The sequence below is a fragment of the Cupressus sempervirens genome, chromosome 2 (assembly GCF_028749045.1).
Source record: "Cupressus sempervirens isolate cs-2001-9-10 chromosome 2, ASM2874904v1, whole genome shotgun sequence".
NCBI classification, from domain to species: domain Eukaryota; kingdom Viridiplantae; phylum Streptophyta; class Pinopsida; order Cupressales; family Cupressaceae; genus Cupressus; species Cupressus sempervirens.
Genome location: NC_143119.1, coordinates 388626017 through 388641567, shown reverse-complemented (window position 1 = coordinate 388641567; position 15551 = coordinate 388626017). Strand labels below are relative to the sequence as shown.

General features: G+C 31.9%; 1 long non-coding RNA gene across 4 annotated transcripts in view; it reads right to left on the bottom strand.

The window, feature by feature from the left end:
* Positions 1-15551, bottom strand: part of LOC149572757 (uncharacterized) — a 163181-nt gene that overhangs the window by 60565 nt on the left and 87065 nt on the right. The window contains exon 4 of one of the 4 annotated variants that reach the window (XR_016359963.1): positions 7746-8061. The exons of the other annotated variants lie outside the window; for them this stretch is intronic. This is a non-coding gene — a long non-coding RNA (uncharacterized LOC149572757). Of the gene's footprint in view, positions 1-7745; positions 8062-15551 lie in introns of those variants that run through there. 4 annotated transcript variants of the gene reach the window in all.

Here is a 15551-nt window from a genome sequence, read left to right as displayed (position 1 = left end):
CACATTACCATGGTTGAGTTTAAAAGAAAGATCAAATCATCATAACATCACAAATGCAGAACTCCCAAGCCTCTGGTAGACATCCTAAAACTGGTCAACACTCTTGTCAACCCAAACCCAAAGCACAAACAACATACAGATAACATTGTAGTTCATAGTTTGGTTTGATTTTGAAAACACATGGTTTTGAATTAACAATAAGGTAAAGTTTTTGATTCAATGTATGTTTTTGAACATATGAATTCTACATTTTACCCTTAACCTATTTCTTGTATTTGAATATGAACATCTTATTATCCTAAGCTCTTAAAATAAGCATTATCTCTATAAAGATTTTTCTTAAATTTTAAATAATTAGTTGGCAATTATTTAATATTATTAAAATTTAAATAGAAAATCCCCATCCTCAATTTATAACATTCTTTTGACAAATAATTAATTAATAATTAAATTAATTATTTATAACTATTCCTTAACAATAATCCCTTTTTAATTTATTTAATTAATAACTAAATTAATTAACTTGAAATTATTAATAACATATTACATATTTTAATTTATTTATTTTTTATTTTTTTAATATTTAAAAACTAATTATAAAATATATATTATTATTAAAATAAATTTAAATTAAATTAAATTTTAAATATCTTAAAAATTTTAATAACATAAAATTTAAATATAATAAATTTTTTTAATAAAATTTAAAAAAACTTAATATACTATCCATGTTTTTAAAGGCCCATCAGCTTGTAAAAGTCATGCGGTCTTAATAGTTGTCAGTCGTAGGCCAACTACAACAGTAGCAATAGTACCAAGTATTTTTGTTGCTACCATAAGTTGTACTGTGGTCTACGCAGCACAATAAGTGCCACCAAGAGGTAATAAAAAAAGGGAGAGGGGGGGTAAAACCCACCTCTCCTCCTTTATATATATATATATATATAATATTTTTTCTAAAACAAATCTCACCCAAAAATGTAATTTTCTTTGTATATATATATATATATATATATATATATATATATATATAAGAGTTCTAACAAAACCCTAATAGGGAAAATACAACCAACTAGTCGAATTTTCAATTTAAAATTTTCATTCCGTTCAAAAACCCTTCCCTTTTAATTTTCAATTTTAAATCCATTGAAAGAGGGTTTTAATGACATTTTAATCTCCACGTATATAGAAGATACCTATAACGCCCCGCCAAGGGATCCAAAATAATTAACCTAAAGTTTTACAAACTTTGCCAAACAGTTTTTTTTTAATCATCAAAGATCAACTATTCACATCAAATCTTATTAGCGGAAGCATTATCATATAATCATGTAAAGCATACCTAACAGGTTACATTCCTTAAGGATCCCAAGACGTTGAGTGACATTTACTTTAATGACCACTAAGTCTAACAACTATTGCATCCACATGAGAGAATATTGCAAAGTCTAAAGTCCATATTGTACATATGTGAATTTAGAATACAACATCTTCATCTAATCCATAATACAAGTACAACCAAGTAAATAAAACCATTACATACATGTTACATCCATCCGACATAAAAGATATAACATCCATCATAGGAGATTTAACAATGATCAATAAAGATATCCATCCATCATAAAATGCATCAAATCTAAGTGTGCGGTTCCTCCCAACCATTGATAGCATCATTAGACCATCGTGGGCCCTAGCCATCCCCCACGCGTGACATCCCAAGTCACGAAGAGATCATTGATACTATAGTAATAGGGATGTCACTCCTAAAACATACTACATCATGTGCATAAAAAAATCTAACATGCTACAACATTTGCATAAAGAAATCTAACATGCTACATCATTCACATATATAGATATCTAACTTGCAAGTATAAATCATAAGATGATCATACAAAGTAGATAACATCATCTATCACATGCTAAATATCAATGTAAAGAAATATACTAGTACGTAACATCCATCATAATGATCCATAAATAGGATAAAGGTAGATGCCAGCAAAGAAAGCACTGGAAGAGATACTCCCAAGTCAAAAATCCACATATCAAAAGTACCTCATCCAAGAGTCACCAATCATCACCAATGAAGGTGAATAACCACAATAAACACATCTAATAATAAGTACACCACTAAAGGTACATAAAATATACAGAGGAGACTTGGGCTACATTCTAGGGAGTGTCATTAGCTGGCTACTTGAGTTACCCTAGACTGGACCCCGGACCCCCAAGCATTCACATGACAGCTTGAGTTATCCTGGACTAGTTACTCTAAACCTCGGACCCTCAAGCATTGAGTTACCCTGAACTGGTTACTCTGAACCTCGAACCCTCAACATGGCACATGTGGAACCAGAAAGCCCTCTCATGAAGACGAGGAGATCATCCCATTCCCATCCTTAGTCTATACAAGCACTAAAGTTATGGGCGGGTCAAATATCCCTAACTTATCTTATCACTTATTACATAACTTGCAATAGGTTACCCTAATACTAACCACTTTGGGCCCCGAACCCCTATTGCAAGCCACTCCCAAAGACATGTACCTAGACAACCTCTCTTAAGAACATAAATCACAGTTGTGTTCCATACCACAACATCCATTATAATCAAACTCGGTTCCTTAGTAGGAAACCTGAAAATAAGCTAGTATTTCCATCCAAGTACACATAAATAGTATAAAGGATATCTCACGGAACCTTTGGTGTATGCTCATGAAATCACAAATCAAAGAGTCATATAAAAACACCTCAGTCCTATACAAGCAGCTAATAAGCATCACAAGATAAATCTACAATATTCACACTAGTTCTCCATGAGTAACTGGGAAAGCACCAACAAGGATAATCATAACATTCACAACAATGCTTTACAAGCAGCCCAAACAACATTAAATTATAACTCACAATAATCATCGGTTTTCAATAGATAACTAGAAAAGTATCCTAAAATAATGTTGATCGAAGGCTCCAAAGTGAACAAGTCAAATATGTCAAAACCTAACATCATCAAGATCAAATCACTCCAAAACTCCCATTTCCAATTTAAAGAATATTTCAGGTAAAGGGATCCTCAGTTCATCCCACACGTAAATCCTATTCTTATTTTGAATGGTGGGTGCAATTACCTGAAATTGATTGAGTAGAAATCAAAGGTACTTGTTTATTCAATTTAATGGAATAATACTTTTCAATTTCCAAATAGATGATTCACGATTTTCAAACTAAAGCTCGTTACATAATTTAATCATCAATCAAATTTAATTAATTTACAATTAATTAAATTAATTAACACTTATATAATCTCCAATTTAAATTTGCATTAATCATCATCAGTTATCAATAATTAATAAAATTAAATACATTACACCAATAAATAACAACGTTTCATTAATAAAATTTTATTAATACAACTTATTAAATGATTATGAATTCAATATTAGAATTCATTTGGAATAATAATGAATTAACTCAAAAATCTAATAATAAAATTATTAAATATGAATAAGCTTCTTATCCAAAAATTTATTAGTAAATTAATATCGATTAATGTATTAATAAACAACCTTTGGTATAAACAAGGCTTATAAACTCCCACTTAACAGAACCACATAATATTTTGCAGCCCTAGTTAAATATGATTTAAACATGGAGACTCAACTTCTTGCAGCCAAATACAAGGCAATCCCTATGGCCCTATGACCAGAAAAGACATATATGAAGGGATACAAAAATGAAGTTTTAACACAATAATTATTAATTACAAACTTGTTATTAACACTGTTATTAACTATTTATAATAACTAAAATTCTTAATAATTAACAATTAATTAAATTACATGTATACATTGACTACGATTTCTTTCCTTCTTTTTTCATATGCGCAGGACCTCGTACCTGGTGCCAGTTATTAATATCAGGCCATGCGGCCCCTTAAGCACTTCCCACATCGCAGGTATACCGCAGGGCATGTCTACATCTCTTAGGGATCTGCTGTGCCAGTTCTCAGTAGTATTTTCTAGTCAATAGAGATGCTACAGATAGTGTGCACATTTGCAACATGGTGACTAAAGAGTGGTTGCATGGGCCAATATGAAGGTTAAGAGAAGTGGGTTTGTATGTGGGGGTGATCAAAAAATATCTCTATTTGGATTGTATGTTACAATTTCCATGTTGATAGCTTTGGTGATCAAGTTTGAATTATCATCATTGATGAGCAAAGATGGATAAAGTCTTGGAGAACAGAGGATTGCCAAAGGCATCAAATCAAAGTTTTGTTCCAAGTTATTGCCTTCTCCAATCCACTTTGAACATCTATGGTAGCTTCCTTCATAGTAAAGAGCTAGCAACGAGGGGAGCATGGATGTCAGCAGTTGGAAATGTTGCTACAAGATACTCTTTCTTATTGCATCTCATACTGAATGTACATATATTAATATCACCTCTATTGAACCATCAACATGCCTATTTAGCAAAAGACGTGACATAGGTTTTAGTAAAAAGATATTGTAGTTTTGAGGGTTTAGATATAAAGTATTTTCTCTTCATGTTTTTAGTAGTACGTGTTGGTGGATGAATGAATTGAAATCAGCTATTCTGATTGGACTTCTACCTTTTTGTTAAGGTAGTTTCCTGGGTGTAAAATCTGCCGACCACTATCTGAAAGCTTTCAACTTAAGTATGCCACCTAGTTGTTTGTCTCAGACTACAGACAAATGGCTAAAATGTCGTTGCAGAGAATAAGAACTCTGGAACCCATTCACAGAGTCAGAACAACAACTAATCTTAGCTTTGGTTTACTGATAGCCCAATTTTGCTCTGCATTAAATGTACACTACTAAGAATAGAATGAAGTGTTAATATAAAATTCCAAACTAAAAGAAAATGATACTGTGTACAAACTCGGGTCTATTACTATTTGATACGGCCTATGAATTTCAAGATTACTCAACCAAAAGTAACAACATACAATAAATTAATAAGACCACAAATTTTTAGTGTTGTATGAGTTCAAGACCTAGAGAGTGAGCTTCAAAAGAGAATCCTTATTTCCCCAAAATGCAATGAATTATAGAAATTAAATATTATCCTATTTACAACATGCGGATATGACTACCCTGTGAGAAAGTTCGGGTGCAAATCATGGGTGAATTTTTGACTAAAATATGTATCGGCAAGTAAATAAATTAACCTACTAACAGTGATAACATATTTTAACTTGATAAACATCCAAGTTTCTTTTTCTTTTCTTTTTTCTTAAAAATCTCCGTAAAAAGAATTATCCAAAACAAATATGATAACAATCAATCCCATTGATAGTAATGTCACTGTTATAATGTAAATTGCATTGGAACATATATTTTCTGACCTCAAACTAGATCTCGCACAAATAAAGTTACACACACACACACACACACACACACACATTTCAGTATAATATGTGCTATTTGATCACATACAAAAACATTGATTCAGAGTTGTTGCTCTCAAACTATAAACCAACAAAAGTTTATCATGAGTACTTACTTGGACACTGATGCTATTTTGCTATGCCTTAGAAATCTATAGAAAATCCCTTCCTACTCCAACCTTCATAGTCCTTCCAAAAACCGAACCCCCCAAGCTACTAGGAGTGCCTAAAGATAAAGACTTCTCAGGAAGCACCTAGAATGTCTCTAGAAAGCTATAGGGAAAATAAGTTAAGCATTGATGACTCAGAACAAGTCTTATCCAATCTTCCAGATAAGAAGATAAGAATGACAAGGTTGTAGACACCATGTGCCTAATTAGCATGCTAACACCCATGTTAAAGACAACTCGTGCATCACGGAGGTGCACATACTTTTAGGTGAATAATTATTAAAAAAAGCATATTAATTTATTTAATATTCACTTGGCACCTTTTTAAATTAATTTATTAATTTTAGATCTCATATCATGTGATCATGAGATTTTAATAAATTAATTTCTTTTCCACTCTAAAAATTTATTTTTGAAACTTAATTAATAAAATATTTATTAACTTAAATAATAATATTATTTAGCATTTATTTAAAAATAAACTCTAAATATATTATTATCAAGTTAAATAAATATTATCACATTCCATTTTTAAAATTTACAACTTTCATCTCTAACTTTAATTCTTTTATTTAATTAATATCTCATTTAATTAAATAAAATAAACCAATAAAGTATCATATTAATTTTCCTTTTAATTAAATCATTAATAAAATATTTTTAATTAGACTTAATTAATAAAAAATACACCAAGGATTTACAAAGTAAAATATAGAAATCCATCAAAGAAAAAATGTAAACTAGGGTAGGCACTACAATACCCACATGCATTCCAATAAATCCAAAATATAATACTGAAAGATTTGTCACAAGGGAATTCAGACAAACAATTCAAAGTCATGAAGAAGACAAAAATATTTAAATAACGTAAATGACTAGGTGATCAAAACATAAGAATCTACCTAGTTTTGATGCTAAATTCACAAACACCCAAAAGATTCTGAGAGAAATCTCGTCTCTCAAAACCTTCTCTCTGAAAATTCCTTCTCCCAAATTCCCTGTGCCTCGACAATGAAGTCTCCATTGCTGATAAGGAGTTCTCTCCTAAATTCGGGACACTAACTGTGAGATCACCCGAGAGGACTCCATGCTCACAACTTTGTAACTCCTTATTAACCTTTTCGAAACTTCATGCACTTTTTATGCAATTTTAAATATCTTTATTTAAATCTACTTGCCTTCTCTTTTTTATTAATTTATTATATTTCAATCTCATGCACTCTTTATGCAATTTTAAATATCTTTATTTAAATTTACTTGCCTTCTCTCTTTAATTAATTTATTATATTTCAATCTCATGCATACTTTATGCAATTTTAAAACTCTTTAATAAATTAATATCTTTTTCATTCTTTGATTTATTATTGAAGCATTAATCGATAAAATATTTATTAACTTTAATAATAATAATATTTAGCATTTATTTATTATTATTAAATTAAATAAATATTATTATGCTCTAAAATTAAACTTATAATTTTATCTTTAAATTAAATTTTATTTATTTAGTTAATTTTCCAATTAATTAAATATAATTAAATATTAAAATGTCATAACAATTTTCTATTAAATTTAATATTTAATTTAATCTTTTAATTAGACTTAATTAATAGAAAAACCACCAAAGACCTATAGGATGAAATATGAAAAACCCATCATAAAATACCACATACAAGATTAGACTCTAGGGTTATAATCATGAATTTACATCATATGCCGCATTCAGAAGGGTAAGTTCATCTCAGATACTTGTCCTAATTTTCTAGGACAAATGGGTTTAAAGAGTTAGGATTTGGACCCAATAATTTATCTCCCCTCTCTTACCAGTGAGATAATGTGATAGGGTAAGCGCTCATCTTGGCAATTCAGGGAAGTCAATACCCAGTACTTGCAATCTACATAAAATCCACGTATGTACAAACACAATATTCTAAACTAAACAGGCAATGGTAGGAAGTGGTGAATCATGTAGATCTTGACTAGTAGGTGACTATGACACCCTTAACCACATTAGCAACATCATACATAAAGAAAGCATACATGCACACCATACACATGTAGTATGGGTTAAGTATCCATGAGAAAACACATATGATAATCCATCTAACTAATCATCATCAAATAAATGAAATCACTGTAATAATCATCATCATGCATACATTAAGTAAATAGTACCAAGTAGTCTCATCATAAAATCAATTGAATATGAAACAATATCTAATAATGTGAAAGATAATGCTACTAATCATCAAGCATAAAACTGGCCTAAAAGAGTTTGGCAATAATAAAAAAATGTAAACTAGGGCATGCACTACAAGAACCCTCATTAAATAGATAATCTTTGAAAGTTTTGGATCATAATCAATGGTTCACAACTCATCCCTTTTTCTATTTCCCTTCTAGTTTTCTAATTGGTTGAGTTGCCTTCCTCAGGATCAATACCTTCTGCAATGACACAACTCCATCTTAACTATCTCTACAATTATTAAATATCGTATAGAAGTCAGCCAAAATGATTTACATGAGTATTTGTGCAATTACAAACTCATATGTCAAAACTGGTTTACTCAGTACTTGAATTTTCTGACACTCGGTCATAGCTAACATTCATGTTGTCATGACTAGTATTGAATTAAATATTAAATATTGAATTAATTCAATGTCATCCCCTAGTTAATTAATTCAATTGATTATCTATAATCTAATTGATAAATTTAAATGACAATCCAAAGTCTAATTATCAATTAAATCCCTATTATCCTATTAAATTAAACAATTGCACTATTCTTATTTGATTTAATTCCACATCTCCTTTCATTAAATAAGTCATTTAATAAATCAATTCCCAACCCCTATCTATTCCTAAATCCCTATCATTAGTTAAATCCAACCAATGCACCCATGCTAACCTTGCTTAGCCAGTTAATTAAACCCACTTAAGTACCTAGCCCACTTGCCTTCTAATCCCCCCTCTAATCCAAGCCTAATCCTCACTCTAATCATGTGAACAACTTAAATCCTAGATTAAGAATTCCTAAGCTAAACCAAAGTGAAAATGCCCACTTACACTCCACCCACATGCATTAAATGCTCTTACAAAAACTTAATTGCTTCTTACACATATCTTACATCCCTCTTATACACACCATCTCCCTTAGAACTCCTTTTCCTCCTCACTTTCCCTCCATTCTCCCCATCCCCTCATATCCTCTCTCCTTGTGACACTTGTCACAACTCTATTGATTTGAGAAAGCACAATCCAAGTGCTTCCCTCTCCTTGCATCCTAGTCATCCCTCATCATTGCATCTTGACCCTCCATCCTCACCATCCTTGACCTATAAATGAAACCCTTCATCCTTCATATTCATATCCATTTTTTATGCTATTGTTATAATGCTATTTTGAGAGCCTAAAAACTACCAAAATACCCTTATAATGAAAAAATTCATCCACACTTATACTCATAAATATCTTATGCATTGAATATTAAGCATCATTTGAGCATACAACTCCATCACTTAGACAAATACATCTTGAACTTGGAGCTACTTAGAGTAATGGGGTTTGCATTCCCTTTATTATTATCTTGGTTTCTTGTTGAAGGTCCTCTCGTAGGTGTTAACCTTGTTTTGTTTGTTGAATTCTTTGGTTAAATCTTGGCATTCCATTCACAATAACAATCATAGGTGATATAGGTCTCAACTAGGGTGCTCGACAACCTTTGACTTTCTCAGCTTGCAATGTAAAATAAACATGTCCTTACATACTTGACCTATACTAGATGACTTAGACAGAGTGATGATCGACCAACCTTACCTAGTAAATGACTAAGTGTTTGGACACTAATAAGAATCTCAAGCTTAGAGATCAACAACCATGAAAATATCTTATGTAGCACTCCTTATGGCATGCTATTTTAGGATAGTCTTCAACTCCTTTGGGTCCATTTTTTGACCTAACATTGAAACTAAAAATCCAAGATGCACTAACTCCCTCTTCACAAACATGCACATCTTAGAAAGTTGATTCCATTTTGCATGACCTCTTTAACCTTTCTTGCTTTCAAACTTCTTATGCAATGTCTCTTCCACCTTTAAAGAAAACTGGTATGCCTCTTCAATACTAGTCATTCAAACCAAACTTAACTCATCCAAAATACCTGGCCTTAACCCATTAAGGTAACTAGTAACTTTTTTCTTGTCAACACTTGCATAACTTTTTCTGATGAGGAATCAATATGAACACATCTTCTTGTTTGCTTCAATCCTTGCATTCTCTTCAACAAATCAAGCTCATAATCAATAGGAATGAATTTCTCTTTAACTTTTCTACCATTCAATCCTATCTTGTGGTTTTCTCCTTTTCTCTTTTCCTTCTCTCCAACTAAATCTCTTGACACCAAAGTTCTCCATGACCCTTCCACTCTTTACGTCTATCTTTACAAAATACATTGATCTACTCAAACAATCCATAATATCATCCATGCTCAACAAGGGAAATTGGTATCATGAGAATTTATACACATCATCCATCCTCAATTATTCTTTGGTGCTAATACCATTCGTACAACACAAGGACTCAAACTCTCTCAAATCAACCCCTTCTACAAAAACTGTTATACTTATTTTTTAAACTTAGATTCATTCTATGAGATGCCTTATTTGGAAAATTGGATCCTAGAATCATGTCCATTTAATGACTGATCTTTCTTACTACTGGTTATCTATCATGTACATTATTAGGTACAATCTCTTAAAATTCATCCAACAAATTTATAACTGATGTAGGTACATCTTCTAATTTGTCTTTACTAGCTTTTGGAACTAAAGAAATATATATATGTTCATGCCTTATACCGTGTAGGAACTTTCTTTCATCAACTAAACATATTCTATCATGACTACATACATTTTATTGTGTTTCCCTCAATGGCTTCAGCTTGTGTCAAAATCCATCCTTTGTCAAGAATAGGTATTTTCCTACGCATCATGTACTGTATGATAATCAAGCTGTCAAGTCCTTCCTATAAATAAATGAAAATAATTTATAGACATAATATCACATAGTACCTCATCATGATGGTTCCCTATCTTAAAATTTATCAAACATTTTCCATTAATTAAAGCCTTATAATCCTTTTGCAACCAAGCGATCGGGTAGGGATTCGAATCTTTAACTTCAACTATTTAACCATTTCCTCATAAAAATGTTATACATGCTATCACTATCAATAATGAAATTATGTACTTTACCATTTTAGTTACACCTTGTACAAAAAAAATTCTTCCTTTTCTGAGGTTCATTCTCGTCACTTTGAAAGGCTCTTCTAGTAACCAAGACTTCTCTTTTGGCATTTTCAGAGTGTGATAACATGGAATCTTTACCTCTAGTCATGCACAACTCATGCATTTACCTCTAGTCTTCTATTGTTTCTCCCTTCATATTGAGGACACTCATAAGCTCTATGTCCTCTACCATGAAAACATGTTCCATGAAAATATTCTTTGCTTGGTCCTATAACTCTTTATCTTCATCTTTGATCTATGTTATTTTGGTCATGTAAACAATTAAATTATTTCCTCTGTAACTATGAATGCTACTTGACTCACCATTATTTTTCCAATCTTCATTTTGGTCTCCATAGGGTTGTCCATTAGATCTTGCACCATGACATCTTCCACCTTACCTTCAAACTTCTTGTGTATATTTTGTTCCACCTTTAAAGAAACTAGTATGCCTCTTCAATATTGGTAATTCTAACTAGACTCAACTCCTCCTTAATACTTGGCTTTAACTCATTAACACGACCAATAACTTTTTCCTTGTGAACTTCTGAATGACTTGTTGTGATAAGGACTAGATATAACTTATTTGAATATTCCTGAACAAATCTTTCTACTTGCTTCAAACCTTGCATTTTCTATAGTAGATAAATCTCATAAGAAACAAGAATGAACCATTTCTTCAAAATTTCCACCATTCAATCCCAGGTTGTGATTTTCCCCTTTTCTCTTCTATTTCTCTTTAATTAAATATTTTGGTGCAAAATTTTTGCATGACCCTCTCATGATCTTTGATATATAATTACTCAAAATACTCCTCTAGATCATTGATCCAATCGATTAGCTCCTCCAAGTTAAGATTTCTCAATAAAGTAGGGATTTTAATCTAGGGTATTTTTCCAATCCTATAAATGGTCCTCAGAAACCTATCCTCCTTAAGATCCCAAGATTCTTTTGTTGCTTCATATTCGACATGCCCTCCTCCTTCGAATTCCTCCTCACTTTCATCTCTTGCAACAATATTCATTCATCTACACATCTCCTCTTGCAATACATGTACTTGCCTTTAGAGGGATCTAAAACTCTATTATACATCACAACTCCAACTTTTCTGCCATGGTTCTTTTGTAGAGACATTTATGTACTTATAACTCAAACCTATAACCACATTCCTAGTGCAAACTACCTTCACTTTTAGTGATCTAGATACACACTCAGGAAAATTTTCTCTGATACCCCTCAATGAAGGGTACTACCCTTACTATTGCAAATGCATACAACATAATAGAGAAATAACAACAAATTGCAAGAACGTGAAATTGGCTTCTTATTATCTGTTTAATATAAAAAAATTAAAATACTCAAAAATATGACACACAAATCCACATGGATATTTTCCTTACCATATTCTTCAAGCCAGAGCCACCATATAGTCCCCAGAATTGAATTAGACAATCATACAAGCCTTTCTTATATAGGCAATTTTTCTAACTACCCAAGAAGATTCTAGAAATTTTAACCCTAAAATTTGAGGCCAAACAACCTAGAGTATTATTATTCATATATTATTACATTAGAGTAGACCCCAACAACTTTATGAACTCTAAAGAAACGTTGAACATATTTCATTTTCATCCATTTTAGGTGGCCCAACTTCTAGAGACCATAATGTTGAATACAATTGATTAATTGTGTGTTGTCCTTGATGTTACAAAAATATCAAATTAGTTGATAGTTAGTATAGGCCAAGCTTACTTGGTTAGTGAAGACAATTTTCCTATTCTACCAAGCATTCCTAAGTTTACTCTATGCAGAAGGTAGTTTCTATCGAGCTCACTCGGGCATTGAAGGAAGTTAAGTAGAAAAGAGTGTTAACCGAGCTCACTCGGTTAACAAAAGGAAAATTGATTAGAGTTAGTGGTAACTAAGTTCACTTAGTTATCCAAAGGAATTTTGCAAGTTCAAAGTGTTTACTGAGTTTCTGTTGGTTAACACAAGAAATTGCTTTAGAATCAATTTCTATTGAGCTGGGTTGGCTACCAAAGTTTTTTCTTGTTTTGACATATAAAGCTTAATTATTTTACCTATTGATTCTAGCCAAATAAGGTGATGAATATTGGATATTCTAATTTGTATTTGAGCTGACTTAATAATCTTAAACTTATAAGTAGAAGGCCAAGTTGTGATTTCAAATGTTTGATGTGTGCAAGTTCAATAAGTTGTAAGAAATAAGAAGAGGAAGAAAACTTGACAGATAAAGAGATATCCTTGTGGTGCAGAAAAGTATTATTTGATTAGGAGAGATCAAGTATGAACCAAAGTACATATCTATAATCAGAAATTTAGTTGCATCAAAATCAGCTCATTTTATTGTTACTCTCTAACCATTTTAGTCATGATCTAAAATCTCTTCATAGAGTTGGTTTAACATCCATTTGTAAATCCTCTAACAAGGTTGAAATTCAATTGAATTGTTTCATGACCTTTTGCAAGGCCACTCCTAATAGGGTGATTAAATCCTTTAACAACGTCACACCTAAAAATGTGTTTTGTAACCTTTAACAGAGTTGGCTCCTAACAGGGTTCACTTCAAAAGAGTGAAAAATAGTAACTAGTTACATTGGTGATTTTTCCCAAATTGGTTTCCACTTAATCCTAGTGTCTCATGTGTTCATGTTATTTCTCTCATGCTTGAAAAATAATTACTGATAACATCTTAAGATTCACTAAAGTAGCTCACACTCTACACTTACTGAGTTACAACAATTTTCTGTATGTTTACTGAGTATCAAAAGTAACTAGTTTGAATTCTATAGTTTACATCTAAGGGATTTGGATTTAATTTAGTAGTAATTGATTCACCCCCCCTCTCAGTTACTTCTCTTATATTTCCAACAATTGGTATCAGATCTTTTGGTGCTTGCAGAGAAGGTTTCAAGGACCTAAGCTAAAGATTAGGATGTCTTACAAGAGAAAGATTACAAAGCTGAATAGAGATAACTCTACAGCAGGAAAGCACTTATGAGGCTTCATCTGGCTCCCATCAATGATTTAGGATGCAAATACCTGTTGGAAATATTCAAGATATGACAAGTTACTGAGAGGGGAGGGGTGAATCAGTAACTTTAAAACTTTTTATTAATTTATCACACATACATCTATGCTACTACGTTCATTAGTTCTGAAACATAAAACATTCATTGCACAAGAGAACACAATATTTTGGTGACCTAGAAACCATCCAAATAGAAAGTAAAACTGGGGTGGGGATGATACCCACAAAACTTCAATACTGCAGCATAAAGTTGGCATGTTAAGGCTTACATTGACCACCTCTGGTGATCTTCCCTATTAGGAGCATAAAGGACTGCTAGGTCCAGTTTGTTAGAGGATTTATAAACATACAATGAAGTATGCACTCAGTTAGGAGATTTATACAAAGACTGTTAAGTCTACCTTGTTAGAGGATTTAAAGGACTGATTCACTAGTTAAGATGAAATAGTGGATCTACTTACAATAGATTGCTAAAAAGATCCTTTATGCACTTATCAACTTATGTGATTAATATAACATTTTTTCCTATGTATTAACCTTGTTGTATTCCTTGAACTGCTAGTAAAATCCTTCACAGATACTCTTCAAAATTACTTCACATTCCTTCGCTATTTCTTGATGATTGATATCTTACAACACATCTTTCATATATAACTTTCAAATTTACAAAATTGCAAGGTCGACCAAAATACAAGTGAACAAATATGTTACAAAGTTAGCCCAACAGTAAATAACTTGGGTTAACTGAACTGACTCAGTGACCTTCTAATACATGACATCCATTGCATTACTCGGCATCATCATGCACTTGGTAGAAGTGAAGACTCGGTCCATACTAATCACTCAATGCAGTTCTAAACTTGGCAACCATTGGTGACTCAATAGATGTAGTGTCACTCGGTAGATACTGCACACTGAGTTTACCTTGCTTCACTCGGTAAACATTGCTTCTTTCAATGCTTGGTTTACACTAAATCTTCATGACACAAACTTACTACTTGGTAGACACTGTGAAGCATGGTAGATACTGAAAAACTCAGTAGACACTGTTGGTATTCAAATTGTCTGTATTTACTTGGTAGCTTTAGGAATGCTCAGTGTAAACTATATAATTGCTAAGCTTACAAGTTAACCACTGGATGCTCAATTAGCATTCAGAATTGAGTAAGTGTTGTCACTAATGACAAAAATAATCATAATGCCAACAATCTACCCCTTTGGCATTAATGACAAAAACACTTATGAACCAAAACTTATGTTAACTGACATTCTAATTTTGATTTACCAAAATTGATCTTTGTAAATTTGCTATATACATATCTTACATATCTCCCCCATACATATGGCATGCATAGCTTTTATCTATACATATGTCAATTTATTTTTATTTCACCACAATGTCTCTCTTACTCCTTTTGCTCTCTTTTCTTGTTCATCTCATACTCCCCCTTTTTGACAATAATGCCAAAGAATATATACAATAAATTCTAATAGAGACACCAAAATGTGAGAAAAATTTAGAGTGTACCTTGAGAATAAGAGACAATGTCTTATCCCAATTATCTTGCAAAATTTTGCAGGTGGAGAGAGCCACTTGAACTTCTGGAGAAAGTTCAATCATATGATCT